Source organism: Oryctolagus cuniculus, chromosome 7 (assembly GCF_964237555.1).
Source record: "Oryctolagus cuniculus chromosome 7, mOryCun1.1, whole genome shotgun sequence".
Lineage (NCBI taxonomy): Eukaryota > Metazoa > Chordata > Mammalia > Lagomorpha > Leporidae > Oryctolagus > Oryctolagus cuniculus.
The window spans coordinates 105,834,380-105,849,371 of record NC_091438.1 but is presented as its reverse complement, the minus strand read 5'-3'; the positions used below and the strand labels follow the sequence as shown (position 1 = coordinate 105,849,371).

The following is a 14,992-nucleotide window of genomic DNA, read 5'->3' as shown; positions in this document are numbered from 1 at the left end:
CCATAAGACAGACAACTTTCACTGGACTTGCCATTTTAGAAGATTAAGGAAAATATACAACATGCAATGTCAAATATCTAATTGCAATGTCTGATAATTTGTCATGTTTTGCATTAAGGGTTAGCATTCTTCTGCTTTATATTTAAATCTTCTTGAGATGTGATACAATGGCCCATATACACTAATGTTGGGGGAAAAAATTAGGAAATTTAACATAATTAATTGGCCACCTTACACTTGCAATTTATCATAATCCCTGACCTTCTAGGATTTAAAATAGCTATGTTATCCTGAGGTCAAAATTAGTAAAAGAAATATTCTACCCTGGAAATGAATCTCAATATTGAACTTGTCCTTGTGCTTCATGACAACAAAGAGAATTTTTCTAACTTGGGTATGTGTTTTAATGCTAATTTTTTAACAAGATGTATTTATTTGAAAGGCAGAGTTTCAGATAGAGAGAGAAAGAGACAGAGAGATATTCCATCTGCTGGTTCTTTCCCCAAATGGCCCCAATGCCCAGAGCTGGGCTGATCCAAAGCCAGGAACCAGGAGCTTCTTTTAGGTCACCCATGTGTGAGCATGGGCCCAAGTACTTGGACTATATCTTCTACTGCTTTCCAGGGCACATTAGCAGGGGGCTGGATCAGAAGTGGAGCAGCCGGGACTCGAACCAGTGACCATATGGGATGCCAGCACTGCAGATGGCAGCTTTACCTGCTACACCACAGCTCAATGCAAATTTAAAAATCAGAAATCCTGATACATAAAATAGTTTGTGTGGTTGTGACTTTTTTCTCTCAACAGAGAATTTTAGTTGCAAGATAGTCTAGAGATAGAAATTCTTAGTTCAGAGTAGCTTGGATAGCAGCAGGAAAGATAAGATTTCAAACTTTCCCAATATCCTGATGTCTTGTCCTAGCTAGGGTAGAGGATAGCCCATGTTCTGGGAAGGATTTTATACATTTATTCCCATGTAATGTCAAAGCCTTCATTGCCTCAGATCATCAGTTTTGCAATAACCAAGGTGCAAAGCCCAGGTAACTTTGATCACTAAGCTTTGTCTTTAAATAACGAGATGAAATTAAAAAGTAGACAGGTGTGTTAATACCGATGGCCACATCTCAGGAGAAGCAGCTGCAACTGAGCAGGTGGATAATCCTGGAATACAGACAATACTGCTATCCACAAGGCTCCTGCTCAGGTTTAGTCTGGCCAGAGCAAGAGTGTCCTTTATCCTGTTTGGACCCTTAACTAATTGTCTGAGGCTCCCAAAAGATCCACGCTGCCAATTTTTATCTTGCTGCTGTTTGTTTTGGTTCTAGAGGAAGTATTGACTCTCTTGCTTCTGTTTTCATGTAGGTTTCTTTGTATGGTGAGAGGTAGACCTTTTGACTAAACACCAATCTAAAGACAGTTTTGGTTGTTGTTTTGTTTGTTTTAAAAATATATACTATCAGTGAAATGTAAGCACTTAATCAATGTGTGGAATAACATATTTATGAAAATATATGTAATATTTTAAATATATTTCTGGGTCTCCAAAGTTGGGAACAGTACCACACTAATTAGTGAGATCCAAATCCCGTAAGCATCTCAGTTTGTACCAGGAGTTTGCATAAAAAGTAATTCGGCTCTCTAATATTGTGTTATCTTCATCTTGAACTTCGCTCAGTCAACTTTGGGAAGTATACAGGAGGCTTCCTGAGAGGTTGTGTGAACAGCTGTATTATGAATGGGTGTGTACAGGTGAAAGTATAGTAAAATGTACTTCAAGGGAAGCCCCTGGGAGAAACCAAAAGCAACACCTTACCATGTAAGCAAGAATGGCTATGTGTGAAGTATGGGGAGGTTGGCTTTCCTCTTTTAGGTACATTTGTATCAGTATTATCATTTATAAATTTAAGATTCATTTACTTCAAAGGCAGAGTTATATACAGAGTGGGGACTATACACACACACACACACACACACACACAATCTCCCATCCACTGGTTTACTTCCCAAATGGCCTCAGTGGCCAGGATTGGGCCAGGCTGAAGTCAACAACTCCATCCAGGCCTCCCAGTGGGTAGCAGGGCCCATGCACTTGGTCCATCTTCTGTGGAAGTGTTTCTGAATATCCTGTCCCTGTAACACTCATCTCTGGACGGCTCTGTGTCCTGTTCACAGCTCTTTCCATCATTGCTTATCCTTTACAACAGCTTTCTTACAGTTTCAGTCTCTCTGCTGAACTCAGCCACCTGTTTCCTTTATGGAATCCCAGCTTTCCCCAGGGACCATCACTTCCCAGTAGCACGTTCCACAGAATGTTCTTCAGTCTTCCATGGGCCGTGCACCCTGTAACTGAGAAGCAGAGTTCAGGTTCTGCAGCTTGCTATCCACTTCCAAAACCTCCCTGACTGTAGAGTGAAGCCATTGACAAATCCACCCTCTGCTACTCCTTACTGCTGTTAACAACAACCTCAGAGCACTGGTCTGCATTTCCCTACAGTCCCGGAGACGCTGCAGTGTCTTTGTCATCCTTTGCTCTGCTTCACTTCCTGGCATGCCCTGTGACACAGATTCTGTGTGCATGATCTATCCACACACTGGTTTCAGGGCCTCTTGCATTCAGTTTCAACATTCTCTCCATCCATTGCAGTAACTCCCACATCCAGCCACACTCTGGAAATGGTTCTCGCTGGCAAGTGTTATTTTGGCCATTCCATAACTAATAATTCGTCACCCTTCTTGTATCCTAGCTACTATGTTAAGCAATGGTTCATTCAACAAGTGCATTTAATTTTATTTTGCTTATTTATTTATTTATTTATATGAGAGACAGAGAGAGGCATGAAGAACAGAGCTCTTATTCACTGGGCCCACTCCCCAAATGTCCACAGCATCCACAACAGGGACAGGGCCAAAATCCGAAGCAAGAAACTCAGTCCAGATCTCCCACATGGATAACAGGAGCTCAGTCATTTGAGCCATCACTACTGCCGCCCAGTATCTTTTTTATTAGCAGGATGCTGGAGTCGGGAGCCAGAGAGGGACTCCAGTGTGGGATGCAGGTATCTTAGCTGCTAGGTCAAATACCCACCCCTCAATGATTATTTATTTATTGAGTGCCTATCATATGATAGCACTGTTTTTACCACTTCTTAGTAATAAACAAAACGGAAAAAATTCTCTGTCATCACAGAGCTTACATTCTAATGTGGAGGGTTAAAAGTAAGATAGAAACTGGCACTGTGGCATCACAAGTAAAGCCACCAAGTGGGAAGCCAGCATCCCATATGGGCAGTGGTTGGAGTCCTAGCCGCTCCACTTCTGATCCAGCTCCCTGATAATGTGCCTGGGAAAGCAGCAGAAAATGGCCCAAATGCTCAGGCCCCTACACCCATGTGGGAGACCCAGAAGAAGCTCCTGGTTCCTCGCTTCGGTCTGACCCAGCCCTGGCTGTTGTAACCATTTGAGGAGTGAACCAGTAAATGGAAGATCTCTCTCTCTCTCCCTCTCTCTCTCTCTTTCTCTCTCAATTCTTCCTTTCAAATAAATAAAAATAAATTTTAATTTAAAAAATATGATAAGTAAAATATATAGCATGGAGGTAATAAGGTTTACAGGAAAATTTAAAAGAAGGAGAATAGAGCATATTTGGGGTTGCAACTTTAAATAGGGGGCCATAAGGAAATTAAAGTGATGGATAATAGCTAACATGGAGCACTCACTATGTGCAAGGTACATTCCATCTATTGACTCATCTCATCTGCCCAGCCCACGAAGGAAGAAATTAGATTCGGGTCCTGTAAAGCCCTTTCACAGGGTCACACAGCCAGGAGGAAGCAGAGTGCAGACTTAGGCTCAGATCACCTGGAGACCACTCTGCGCCCCACCTCAACCTGCTGTACACACATGGTCTCACCCCAGTGTTGCAACAGCAAGGGTTGTCCCTGGTCCCCTAACCTTCCAGCTTTCCAGTTCTCTGGCACCAACACTTCATTTAAAAAATTTAAAAAAAAAGACTTACTATCTACCTGAAAGGCAGAGTTACAGAGAGGCAGAGGCAGAAAGAGAAAGTCTTCCATCTGCTGGTTCACTCTCCAAATGGTCAAGATGGCTGGAGCTGGGTCAATACGAAGCCAGGAGCCAGGAGCTTCTTCCCGGCCTCCCTTGCAGGTGCAGGGGCCCAAGGACTTGGGCCATCTTCTACTGCATTCCCAGGCCATAGCAGAGAGCTGGATCAGAAGTGGAGCAGCTGGGATTTGAAGAGGCACCATATGGGACGCCAGCACTGCAGGTGGTGGCTCTGCCTGCTCTGTAAGAGCGCCGGCCCCAACACCTCATTGTGTACTCACTGACACCTCCGCTCTCCTTGTCCACCCCATTCTCATGCAGCTCACGAGTGCAGGCCTACATTCAAGTGATTTTCTCTGTCTAGCTTAGATCCCAGAGAGGAAAAGCATGCTTCTAGAAGGACTTTAAACATCCACACAGTAGGAGCTGCATTTTTTTTCTCTTTAGAATTATGTCGTCTCTGTGGAAAAAAAAAATTCATGGACATTTTAAATGTCTGACCACCTAATCAAGCAGGTTATTAAATACTCCTACTGAGTAATTGGTAGTCACAATCAAAGTCATAGAGCACTTGACTTTTTTTTCTTTTTTTTTTAACCTTGATGTAGTAAGGAAACTCTGTAAGAGATAAACAGATTAAGTTTTTCATAGGTGCCCACAGAATACTAATTTGCTCACTTGAGAGTCAGGAAAGGAAAGAAAATAGCGAGATGTGAGCAGTTTGCTGGATGAAACTGCTTCGCTAATTCACATGATTCTTCAAGTGGAAAGCATTGGCTAATTGTGCCCACCCCCCTGCAGGCCCCCACTACCACAGGGAAGTTGTTGAGTGCCCACTCTGTTCAAACCACAGCATGAAATACACCTAGATCAGGAAAACCTGAAAAGCAGTGGTACAAGACTGTCTTCAATAAAAATATTAAAATCATGTTCCCCAGCTATGCTGAGAGTGATGCTGAAGGTATTATAACTATGAAATGTAACAATCCTATTAAAATAACTGAAGGTCACGGAGAGTTTTTTAAATAGCCTATACCTGTTAAGAAGCGTGAAGTGGAACTGAACCTGCAAAGCATTCTACCAGGTACACCTGTTGCAGTTTCCAGTATTCACTCTGCCTCTTCATAATGAATCAGTTGTCTCATTCTCCACATCTCTGGGACCGAGTGGCATGCTGTTACTGCGCTTGAGACCTCGCTTTGAAAATATTGCCCTGTGTTATCATGGTCAGTGAACTACTGTCATGTTGATGATAGAATAGGGAGTCAGCATGGTGCCCCCGTTTCTGTCCTGATCCAGATCTCCAGTCCAGACTGGGTGAGTGGACTGGTAGAGGGGACACAAATATACAGAATCAGGTCAGGGTTCCATCTCATTAAATATTACTGGAAAAGTTCTAAGTAGATGGTAACTTCTATATAAGCAAACCACACGCACAGGGTACCTGGTTAGTGAAAATAGCATATTTGAGGTGCTGCTGTTTGGAGCAGCAATGCTAATACAGTGTGTCACTGATTAATCCTTACTCCATAGTCACAAGTTTATGTAATCCACACAACACAAGATGTATAAAATCTACCTTTTATAGATGAGTAAACAGAGGTTCTGAGAATTTGGATCTTTCTTTCCCAAGATAATACAGCAGATAAGATTGTTATTAAGTTGTAAAATTGATTATCCTAACCTCTATAATATTCAAGTCTTGGTTGTGCCTTGTAATGACTATGTGATACTGAACATTTAATGTCCCTGAGTCTCTGTTTTATCATCTTTGGCTCCCCGCTAATGTGCCTGGAAAAGCAGCAGATAGTTTGGGCCTGTCCCAGCCCCAGCTGTTGTAGCGTTTGAAGATTGAACCAACAGATGGGGATCCAACCAGCATATGGAAGATTTCTCTCTCTCTCTCTCTCTCTCTCTCTCATTCTGCCTTTCAAATAAATAAATAAATAAATAAATAATGAGATAAAATGCAAAGTGTGCATAATAAGGAAAATCAAATAGGATAAACAGTTTTCAAGTTTTCTTTATAAGTTATATTTTCATTTCCTTGAAAAGTAGAGTAACAGAGAGAGTGAGAGCAAGAGATAGAGAGTGAGAGCTGCTGGTTCATTCTCCAAATGCCCACAAAAGCCAGGGCTGGATCAGGCTGAAGCCAGGAGCCAGGAACTCCATTCAGTGGTAGGAACTCAAGTATGGGAGCCATCACCCACTGCTTTGCAGGTGCATTAGCAGGGAGCTGGATCAGAAGCTTAGTAGCTAAGACACACCAGCACTGTGATATGGGATGTGGGCATCCTAAGTGGCAGCTTAAATCACTGCACCATGATGCTCACCCCTGTTCTCTGTTTATTAATGCACTAGACCATATATTTTTATTTTTTATTTATTTTTTTGACAGGCAGAGTGGACAGTGAGAGAGAGAGACAGAGAGAAAGGTCTTCCTTTTTGCCATTGGTTCACCCTCCAATGGCCACCACGGCTGGCGCACTGCACTGATCCGAAGCCTGGAGCCAGGTGCTTCTCCTGGTCTCCCATGGGGTGCAGGGCCCAAGCACTTGGGCCATCCTCCACTGCACTCCCGGGCCACAGCAGAGAGCTGGCCTGGAAGAGGAGCAACCGGGACAAAATCCGGCACCCCAACTGGGACTAGAACCCAGTGTGCTGGCACCGCAGGCGGAGGATTAGCCTATTGAGCCGCGGCGCCAGCCTGCACTAGACAATATAAAAAGCCTAGTGATTCATACTTTGAGGTTGCACTCAAACTGAATTCAGAGGTGTAAGGAAAAGGACCAAGCAAGTGCTGTACCCATGTGTTTGTTTCTATTCCTTGAATTTCTTGGTCTTTAATGTGACTTCTTGGGTCCCCAGTGGTGACTGTGCACAGAAGCTTCCTCACGCATCTCCACCAGACTCTCAGATGATGTATATTTTTCTTCTCACAGCCATAGCCATTTAAAACACAGATATTTCTGAATGTGTCTCTGTAAATTTCAAATATATAAACTTCAGAGAGCCTTTGCTTTGCTCGAGATCGAAGTCTTTCACTTCCCAGACAAAAATGTTGGAGGTAAAATGAAGTGGCTTCTGCCTTCTAGGAATTTATAAGAGATGGGAGAGTATGGCATTTCCTATAAAGGGCATACTGTAGCAAATACCATAGTAAAATTGTGATAACATTCTAGAGAAGTTTGAAAGACAGATTTTATTTTAAATTTTATTTCATTTATTTGAAAGACAGTGAGAGGGGGAGAGAGACAGAGAAAGATCTTCCATCCCTTGGTTCGCTACCCATATGGCCACAACAGCTGGGTTTGGGCTGGTCTGAAGCCAGGAACTAGGAATTCCATCCAGGTCTCCCATGTGGGTGGCAGGGCCCCAAGCACTTGGACCGTCTTTTGTTGCTTTCCCAGCCACATCAGCAGCGAGCTGGATTGGGTGCGAGCAGCCTGTACTCAGACCAGTGATCATATGTGATGCCAGTGTCACAGATGGTGGCTTAACCCACTATGCCACACCACAAGCTCTGAAAGACAGCTTTTTAACAGGAAAGAATCTGGAATAACTTCTTGGAGGACAAAGCACTTGAGCTGGCTTACATCAAAGACCAGGAAGACTCCAGAAAGCTGAGTGGTCTAGTTTGAGAGAACAGCGTGAGCACAGGCATTAGGGCAAATCAATAGAGTCATAGCTGGGTAGCCCTGGGGGATGATGAATGCTGAGCCAGGTGAGGAAGGTTTTCAGAGACAAGCTCGAAAGGTAAGTAGAGATCACACTCTAAAGTGGTCTAAATACTGGGAGGATGAATTGGAACTGCAATCCCTATGCAAGGTGCAATTCTGAAGATGATTTAAGAAAGAGAGTGATTGATCAACTTTGATTTTTAGGATTCGAGGCAAGGATAAAATATGAGGATTTACTGAAGCAGCCCATGAGAAGTTAGTAGTAAGGGGCTGGCTTAGTACTGCCATCATGGAGAGAACTGGGTGCCAACCAACTGGATGCAAAAGGAGTCAAAGCTGTTGTTAATGAGGAGAAAGGGCTCTTCAAGAATAGCACCTTTGATCAAGAACAATGAGCTTGGGGCCACCGCCTGCAGTGCCAGCACCCCGTATGATCACCAGTTCAAGTCCTGGCTGCTCCACTTCTGATCCAGCTCTCTGCTATGGACTGGGAAAGCAGTAAAAGATGGCCCAAGTGCTTGGGCTCCTGCACCCGCAAGAAAGACCCAGAAAAAGCTCCTGGCTCCTGGCTTCGGATTGGCGCAGCTCCAGCCATTGCGGCCATCTGGGGAGGGAACCAATGGATGGAAAACGTCTCTCTTTGTCTCTGTCCCTGCTTCTCTGTAACTCTGCGTTTCACATAAATAAATTAATTAATTAAAAAAAAGAACAGTGAGCTGCATTAGAAACCTCTCAGGTTTGTGTTTCTTGCACAGCATCCATGTAGTATGAGTCCAAGAGAAAAGGGACTGTGAGAATTTGAGAGCCATTGGCCTGGAGTTAAGGGCTGAATTCATGCACTTGAGGGTTAATGGTGGGCATGTCTGTATTAAAAAAAAAAAAAAAAAAAACTTATTTGAGGAGCAGAGCAGAGGGAGAGAAAGAGCTCCCATGTGCTGGTTCACTCCCCAAAACCCCACATTGACTAGTGAAGGGGCTGAAGCCAGGGGTGAGAAACCTAATCTTGGTCTCCTATGTGGGTGACAGGAAACCACCACTATTTGAACCATCACTTGCTACCTCTCAGAGTGCACATTAGCAAGAAGCTGGATTAGAGAGTTGAGTCAGGACTTACAGTCAGGCACTCTGAAATGCGATACAGGAATGCCAACAGGGGCTTAACCACTAGCCTGAACACCATGTGTTTTTATTTAAGAGCTGCATTGGAAAAGGAGCACATTGCAACTTATAACTTGCTCCATTGTATTTTTCTGAAAATAGCTTTAGACATAATTAATTTTATATATGGGATACTCAGGGGTTGTGTTTATTGCTCTGTCTTGCTCATGCCTGAGGGATGCCTCAGTGGCCAACCCAGTGACACTCTGAGAAAAGGCTACTTTAAAAAATTTGTGGAAGGGGCTGGCATTGTGCTGTAGTGGGTTAAGCCTCTGCCTGCGATGCTGGCATCCTGTATGGGTGCAGATTCAAGTCCCAGCTGCTCTGCTTCCAATCCAGCTCCCTGCTAATGTGTCTGGAAAGGCAGCAGAGGATGGCGCAAGTGCTTGGGCCCTGCCACTACGTGGGAGACCTGGATGAAGCTCTTGGCTCCTGGTTTCAGCTTGGCTCAGACCTGGCTGTTGCAGCCATCTGGAGAGGAGAGTGATCCAGTGCATGGAAGATTCTCTCTCTCTCTCTCTCTGTAACTCTTTCAAATAAGTAAATAAATCTTTTTTAGAAAAAGTTTGTGGAAAATTGAATTAAAAGTCTATTTTGATGCAAAAAAAGAAATTGAGATGCCTTTATGCTAGTGTGACAACCTTAGAGCCAGATAGGAAAACTGTAAACATCATACCTTAAAAAAAAAAAAAAAAAAAAAAAAGCAGCTTCTCAATGGCTACTATTGCAAATACAAGTTGATGTAGAAATATCTGCTTCTTTTCCCTGATTGCTAACAAGAAGCCTTTTGACCTTACTTGGCCATATGTCCTTTCTCCTCTCTGGATCGTATGGCCACCTCATCTGTTTGATAACTTTCTTTTCCTTCCTCCTGACACACTGACATGAATGTTCAAAACTGAACATCCTATGAATTGGAAGAATTTGTTGTACATATGAAAGCTGAAATGACGTGTATAAAATTTAAAATAATTGAATAATATATTTTATATTACTTTGCTTATGGCCACAAAGAAAATTATTTTTATAGGATACTTCCTTTTCTTTTTCCATGTTGTAGGAGCTCTTGAGATAAATGCTAAAGTCCTCTGCTTACCTTTGCATTAATCTTTCACACATGTAAAGCATGTTCAAAAGAAACAACTGGTTGTATTATGATAGCACAGAATTGACTTAAAATACTCCTCAGAGCAGCTTCAATATGCTTATGCCCAGACATGCCCTATTAGTAGGAGTCAGGATTGTGTTTGTGTTTATATGGATTCGAATGTGTATAAAACTGACTGTTAGGGTCGAAGGAAGGTGGTAAGATTGTCCATATTTACTAACTGCAAGAAGTAGATATCTGATATAGAAAACGATGACAAATTTGTAGAATAAGACGCTGATAATATTGTCACCAAGACAGACAATATGGCTGTACTCATTCAATCAACAAGCATTTATTGAGTGTCTGCTATGAAAGGTGCTAGAGGTTGTGGCAGTGAACAAAAAAGATATGTCCCTCTATGCCCTCATAGGACAATAGAAGCTAGACGTTAAACAAGTAGTTACACTAATATGCAAAGAATATTATAATTAAGTAGATATTATAATTAAGTACTTTGGAAGCATCCCACAGGGAGTCCTATGCTGGCCTGGAAGTTAAAGTGATAGGTGTACCATTTAAGTCTGCATTGAGTCTGAGTGGCAGCAATTTAAAATGTGGCTATTACTGCATTAATATAAAGGTTTATGCAATGTGTAAAGGTTAGAATAATGTATACTGGGTATTGCACTGGATGTTGTAGCAGAATTTGTGAACAGAGCCAGGACACCAAGGCCAGAAAGTAGATTATTATTATTATTATTATTATTAATGCCACTGAAAGGTCCAGTTGGATTTTTATCCTAAAACTTGAGCCCCAAACAAGAGTGGTATTTCCTTAAATATGTTTTAGCTTCTTTGTCTCCCTTAAACAGCTACATGTATACATTTGATTGGATATTCTTTTTTTAAATTTTTATGTAAAGTATACAAGTTTCGTGTATTTGCTATATACAGACTTAGGAACATAGTGATACTTCCTACCCTACCCTCCCTCCTGTTCATGCTCCAACCCTTCTTCCTCCTCCCTCTCCTATTCCCACTCTTAATTTTTACAAAGATCTATTTTCAGTTTGTTTTATACTCATAAAGTTAACCCTACACTAAGTAAAGAGTTCAACAAATAGTATTAAGGAAAAAAAACTGTTCCTCAACAGTAGGAACTGATACAATACTGCACATGCATAATAGTTACTGATGATGTTTTATTCACATACACGTTCTGAGCTGTATGCTGTATGGCAAGGGTTAACACCATCGCTCTGTTTAGCAAACAGAAGCTGAGATGGTGACATATAAGCAGATAATAACTACAGTTGAAGCATTCGTAGGCAAGCAGATAAGACCACATTTCATTCCTAGGGGAAATTATTTTCTCTTTCTGACCTTGGGGAGACCTCTACCACAATATTACAAACAGAATCTCTTATTAATATGTATCGATGTACTGTTAGTATACATACATACACAAACACTTGCACCTGTACACACACAAATATACAGTAAGTAGAGAAAAATGCATGAACTGCGTATCATATAAATCTAATATCATACAAATAGAGGTTGGGGGAGAGAAGCGTGTATGTGCCCATGCACACACACGGACTCTGGAATAACCTGCCAAGTCTGAGCTATAGCCTCAGCACAACGTGTGACTTTAGGCAAGCTACGTAGCCCAGGTCTTTAGTTTCCTGCTCTAAAAACTCATGTAACAATGGCATCTATTTCACTGAGTTGTGGCCAAGATTAAAAACCAGGCCTGAGCACAGGGAATGCAAAGCACTCAATAAATAGTAGCTACTGCAACTGTTACCTGACGCCACACAAACCTTGGGTGTGATATAGACGAGTTTCCTTTAGTTATTTCCTGCTTTGGAGAGGTTTGAATTGTAGCATTGTAGATTTCTTCCACATACAGCATCTGAAAACTTGATCTGCTATAAGTTGCTGTGTGGTCCCCCTCCTTGATAGCAGACAATGAGCAATCTGCTGCTATGGGACAAGAGAGTGAAAACACACATAAAGCCACCTGGCTGCTCTCCACCCCTAGCCTTCAGTGGAATCTAGCTGACTCATGGAGGCTAATGATCTGCCTCCTCATTGTTCTGTGTTAATGCTGATGAGAGATGTGGGAGAAAACAGATGACTGTCTCTTTTAGTATATGATTTGTAAATCATGGCATTTGAGCAGATTTTCCAAGTAGTGGCAAACTTCTCAGAAAAGAATGGAGAAGCTGAAAATCCTCTGGGAAAACTGTTCCACCTAAAAAAAATGATTTTTTATTTATTTGAAGGCAGAATTAGAGAGAGGCAGGGGCAGAGAGAGAGAGAGAAAGATCTTCTATCTGCTGGTTTGCTCCCCAGATGGCCACAACAGCCAGAGCTGTGCCAATCTGAAGCTAGGAGCCAGGAGCTTCTTCCAGGTCTTTCATGTGGGTGCAGGGGCCCAAGGACTTGGGCCTCCCTCCACTGCTTTCCCAGGGCAAGTGAGAGAGCTGGATCAGAACTGGAGCAACCAGGACTCGAACCGGCGCCTATATGGGATGCCGGCACTGCAGGCGGTGGCTTTACCCGCTATGCCACAGCGCCAGCTCCTATTCTACGTTTAGAAGGTTCTGAGCCTTCCTCAGGCATTAGCTGGCTGATAGTCTCTGTAACTTTAGTTCTTATTCATATATTGTTTCTGAAGAGCTTTTCACAGATTCAGGGCCCCTGTGCCATTACAAACCATGCTTTTATGAACCTCAGATTATCCCCAGACAGGAAAGCTGATTTAAATGAATAGAAAGGTTACAAAGCACATTGAATCTGTTAAAAACTAATTAAAAATTTAAATTAGAAAATTTAAAAAATGAGTGCAGAAGGGTATCCAAAGATGATGTTAAGACTCAGGGGACGCTCCCATTTCCAAGCCCTTTTATATCTCTGAAATGATACATTTAATTGGCACCACATGTACCGCAAGTAGATTTTTAGATAGTTCCTTATAAAAGGCCTCTGCAAACTGTAAAGTACTATACAAAAGTAATAATTCTCTAAAGCAATAATTAACACTCATGAATTCTTAATACGTGTGGACATGTGCTAAGAATTTGGCGTTGATTGTTTGATTTGTTAAATCAAAGGTTGACTTGGAGTCATTAAAATGAGGCATGCAGATAAGCCAGTGCCATTGAGATCTGAGGCGATCTGTGCCCCCGGTATTGCTGCACATGCATGTGGGGATCGTTTCCGCTGGAGCGTGGGCATCAGCACAGATTCTGTGGCCTTGCCCCTGCCTCTGGCCGGCTCTGCTGCGCCGAGTCCCGGTTGCGAGGACATGGGGTCTCAGGCTTCTCTTCCTCTGGCACCCATTCGCAGAAGCGGTGTGCTGCTCACAGCTGTTTCCGAGCCGGCTCTTCAGGGGACTGACCGCACGGCTTCCCCTAAGACCCGAGTTAGAGACTTGATCTGGGCGAGGGTCGCAGGGAGCAGGGGTGACGTTAACTTCTCAAGGTTGTTTTGTTGGTGCCGCGAACATCGTTGTGGAGCGTGAATCCAGAGTGAGAAGGAGTTTCTTAATGCTGGTTTCTGCTTTCCGTGGATTTTGCCTTTTTTGGACTCTTTTTGCAACTCATTCCCCCTTGAAACTGTCAGCTCAAATAGCAGGCTCTCAGGCACTCAGGTGAGGGTGGAGAGCAGTCTTCCTGCTTCCCTATCACAGATATTAGCCCCTTCAAGGGAGCAACATTCAGGATCCGGCATCATCCATTTTTTAACTCTACAGAACCTTTAAGAAGTAAAGGAGAAATGTGGAAATGTCAATGTCAAAAAATCCTAAAATAATTCCCAGTGTCTATGTAATTAATGTGTATATATCGTAGAAAACTTGGGAAACCAGAAAAGTATAAAGAAAATGAAAAAAATACCATATCAACCATGGATGACACCTGTTGTCATTTTGGAGTATTTCACCTTTAAGGTTTGTGATGTGATTGTGACTCTCTGCATGGGTGTGTGTGTGTGCCTGTGTGTGGTGTGTGTTTAATATCATTAAGTGTATAATTATGCATACTTTAACGTGATGATGTCCCCCTTACAAAGTATTTGAAAATAGCTCAGTTTACTTTATTCAGATTATGATATTGATGTTGTATATTGCTTCAAAAAATCAAATAATATGAGAATTATAAATTAAAAAAAAAACATCGACTCAAAACCACTCTTTAGAGACTAATAGAAATAACACTATTAATGTTTTGGGAAAATTCTTGAAGAAAATCCTGCCTGTATATATCTACACACATACGTACTTATACAGAGAGAAAGAGAGGAATGTGTGTACTGCTTATCCTTTATCCTAGGAAGTCATTTGTTGGGATATGTCCCATTAGTTTAACAACTTTTTTGAGCACAAAATAATAAACTTGGTTAAGTGTAAAACAGCATTTTTTATCTCTAGCCAGGATAGCCAAGTTCAGGCCACTATCCTCAATAATAACCACAAGAACTTGAGTCTAAAACCATACCATAGTGAAGAACTGGAGACACATCAGAATCACCCTTGATCATCCTCAGATACGTTTAATATCACAGCGATTTGATTTTGTAATACATATCCTGACCTTTTTAAGCTCATCTGAATTGATGGTTTAATTTTGCAACACATCAAAAACTCTAGGATTTTTTCTGCATTCATTTTTTTGGAATTAAATTATAAATTTGAAAGCCAACTGGAAGCTTTTGACAAATACAATTTTGTCACCTGGGTATTCTTTTATGATACATAAGTCAGTTATAACTCACTTGTCCCATCTTTCACAATTCCATGCTTTACATTCCAAGGCCACGGCAATCGCTCCAGTCTGCCGTGTGTAGCTCGGTATATGACAGATAATCTGTGAACAAGTAAGCTTTCACTTGATGAGTGCATTAGAGCAATTGTCTTCTTTTTCTTTTTCTTTTTTTCTTTTTAAGCACTTTCAGGGGAAACAAGGGCCCAAATATAAGTTAACATTCAACCACA

General features: G+C 42.0%; 1 protein-coding gene across 11 annotated transcripts in view; it reads left to right on the top strand.

Moving 5' to 3' along the window:
* Positions 1-14,992, top strand: part of SGIP1 (SH3GL interacting endocytic adaptor 1) — a 246,346-nt gene that overhangs the window by 188,591 nt on the left and 42,763 nt on the right. The window lies entirely within an intron of this gene.